The sequence below is a fragment of the Belonocnema kinseyi genome, chromosome 3 (genome assembly GCF_010883055.1).
Source record: "Belonocnema kinseyi isolate 2016_QV_RU_SX_M_011 chromosome 3, B_treatae_v1, whole genome shotgun sequence".
NCBI lineage: Eukaryota > Metazoa > Arthropoda > Insecta > Hymenoptera > Cynipidae > Belonocnema > Belonocnema kinseyi.
The window spans coordinates 12,271,130-12,275,085 of NC_046659.1; positions in this window are offsets into that span (position 1 = coordinate 12,271,130).

A 3,956-nucleotide genomic window follows, 5' to 3' on the forward strand; every position below is an offset into this window, starting at 1 on the left:
ATCATATATACGTTTATACAGTGCAATAATTTATTTGTTGCTTAATCTTGAAAGCTTTTTTCTCGCTACATTCAACCCTTAATAATTTTATTACAAAGTTTTTATTTAAAGGAGATTTTGAATTAAATGGTTAATTATATTATTGCAAAACTCATTTCTAAAATGAATGGTTTAGCTTGACGCTCCGAACTTTTGTCTTCTCTATTTTTTTATTAATAATTTTTCTACTCAAAGCATGGAAAAACTGAAATTTTGTAAATAACAATTTTTTACACTTTGATAACTGTTCAGGAAAACTTTATATTGTCTAAAATTAATGTATTGGGACTAATAAAATACAAATAATTTGTTTATCATTCCATTTATTTGTTGGAAACAAATTTGATAAACAAATTAACAAATAGTCTCATTATCGTTAACATTTTTTGGTGCTAAAAGAGCTTCACATTAATGTAGGAATTACATTTAATAACAAAAATAATTTAAAAGCTTATAATGACTATTGTTATAAACAATTCTTGTGGCAAAATATTATAATTTGAGATTTTTCAAATTATTATTTCCTTCAAGCGTCAGGAAGACAAAATATTCAAATGTAAGGTTTTATCAAAATTTTTATTTTCTTTAATCGCTTCAATAGCTACGGGTATTCTTAAAAATGTATCTTTGATCATATTAAGTGGAATATAACAACTTACATGCTTATAAACAATTTACATAAAAAATGTCCTAATGTTGGCAGTATCACTCGGAAAAAGTCGGGTTTTCAATCGTAATAGATTGGAAATTAATCATAACACTGCATGCTAAGATTCACTCAATACAAAATTTATTGACAATAACCCACCGACTTGGCCATCAAAGAAAATTTAAATTTGATAAAACCTTAAGTTTAAATATTTTGCCACAAGAATTGTTAATAGCAGTGGTTATTGTTAACTCCTCTAATATTTTTGCGGCTAGCAGTCATTCGTTCAATAGCTTAAAACATTTCCAGTGTAAAAAAAATTGTCTATGCGACAGGGCAAACATTTTAAATTCGTTTATCTAATTTGTTCACCAAAATTTAAATTGTTATATTTCATAAAAAATTATTAAATATTTATTATTTTAAGGAATACCTGAAGTCGTTCTGGCCATTGAAGGAAATTATAATTTGAAAAATCTCAAATTCTAATATTTTGACACATAAATTGTTTATCACAGTGGTTATTATAAACATTTAAATTATTTTTGTTATTAAATGTCATTCCTACATTAATGGGAAGCACTTTTAGCAAAAAAAAATTTTTTTCACCGATAATAAGACTTTGTTCATACTTTGACTGGAAAAATTATTAATAGAAAAAAAGAGGAGACAAAATTTCGGATAATCAAGATCTATAGAATTGAATGATCTTTAATTTAAAACAGAAAAAAATTAAAAATCGCAAGAAAATTGAAGGCTCTAGACATTTTTGAATAAAAAAAGTACATTTCCTCCAACTGTGCATCATGAGTACAGTACTTTTGTTTATAGATTTTAATAGCTTATAGTCTGTTTATTTTAGAAATGAGGTTTGCAATAATATAGTTAACTATTTAATTGAAAATCTCCTTTAAATTAAAATTTTTAAATAAAATTATTAGGGGTTGAATGCAGCGAGAAAAAAACTTTCAAGATTAAGAAACAAATAAATGATTGAATTGTATAAATTTATTTATGATGTTGGGTTCAATTTAAATAAATATATACATTATATTAAATCAATTTTCTCATTTATCATTCGTGTCATTGACTTTTTTCCAAATGATTCCCTCAAACATTTTAATTACAATTACCACTACTTTTTAAAAATATTTCCTTGAAAACTTGAAATTTGTAAGATTTCAAAGGAACAAAGATTCTTTACTTTGCAACTTAAGTTTTAGTCTTACATATTCTAATTATTATTCTATTTATATTGGATATAAGTAATATATTTTTCATTAATTCTTCTGATCATGTATCTGTTTTGAATATTTTTGTCATTGAGTTCTTAAATATTATTAATTTTTTCATTAGCTACATTAATAATTTCAACAATAAATAATTTTGTTTAACAAATAATAGAATCAATAATATGAGCAAAATAAATCACAAGTAGCATCTACAGAAAAGCTAAATTTTTAACCCAAAAATATGATTTTTTAACCAATAATTTAATTGTCGACCAAATAGCTTAGCTTTTTATCAAATTGTTGACTTTTAACCTCCAAAAGATGAATTTTTCACAAAACAGTAAAAATTTTAACAAAAACATTAATTTGATGGCAAATAGTTGAATTATCAATTATAATTATGAATTCTTAATAAGAAAAAATTAATTTTTTTACTAAGTAGTTCAACTCTAAATGAATAATCGAATTTTCCACCCAAAAATTATCATTTTAATTTTTAACAATATAGTTGCATTTACAACAACTTTGCAACCAAAAATATTAGTTGATATTTCAACCGAAAAATTTAATTTTGAACCAAAAAATATTGATTTTCCATAAAACAATACAATTTCTACAAAGGAAGACGAATTTTCAACAAAATATATGAATTTACAACCAAAAAGTTGAACTTTTAACTAAAAAAGATAAATTTTTTAACCAAATAGTTAAATTGTTAACTGAAAAAGGTCAACTTTTAACCAAAAATGGTAGACTCATTGTCTGTTTCAAAAATTTATTTTCAACAACACATCAAACATATTTCCAACAGTATAGTTAAATTTTCAACGAAAGAGATGAACCTTCAGATAAAAAAAAATTTGACAAAGTAGTTAAACCTTTGATAGAAAAGAGGACTTTTTTAAAAAATGGTTACATTTTCAACAAAATAAATAATTTTTTAACCAAATAATTGAGTTTTTATCCAAACGAGATGAATTTCAATCTTAAAATACAACAGTAGGTTTTACAATTAGAAAATGAACTTGTATACTTGAAATAACGTATCCTCAAAATATGCGCATATAAAGAGGCGCGCGTAGTATTCAAATCATGAAAAGCGCCAATTTTTTTAATTCATTTGAAATGCAGATCAAAATAGAAAAAAAATACTTTTATAATATTGGACCACGTCTCGGAGGGCCGGTATTGGACCACGTCTCGTTTCAGGTCTGGGACCACTGAGCGGTATGCGCGAGCCGCGCAGGTCGTTGGGATCATGCATACTCAAAACGTGGATGTAGACTAGGGATCCCGGACTCAGTTCCGAATCTCAGAAGGAATCGATTCTTTGTCCTCGAGAATCGACTTTTTAGAATCGATTCCCCCCGATGCAATCGAAGGAAAACCGGTTTTTTAGTTCCCGGCTTTACCGCCAGTGGTCACTACTGATCTATTCTTGACTTGAAACTATCCTTGCGAAAACTGCAATGTCGGTAACATTGGTGAACTTTACCTACGTATACCTCAGATCGAGACGAAGCCCTTGCTTATGACCCCATTTATTCCAGATCAAATAATGTGAGATTCTTTCAGAAAGGTTTTCTTTCTGCCAAATCTCTTGAAAAATAATACAAAAATTGAAATTTCGATTATTTAATGTTTACTGCTACATATATTGATAAGGCGGGCTTCTTTCGAAATCAAATTATATCCGAAATTACACTTTTAGTATTTAAATAAAATAGAAGTGATTATTGAGCAATTTATCTCTTGGTAGATTTCGGTAAAAAAAAGTTTATTTTTCTACCCAAACACTAGAAAAATAATGAAAAATTTGCACTTTTGTTTATTTCATGTTGATTGACATACTTTTCTATTTGGCAGGCTTCTCTCGAAACTAAATTATATTCGAAACTACAGTTTTGATATCAATAAAATAAAAGTGATTATTTATCAATGTATCTTTCCGTAGATTTCGGTAAAAAAGTGTTTTTTTTCTACCAAAACACTCGAAAAATAATGCAAAATTTGCACTTTTGTTTATTTAATGTTGA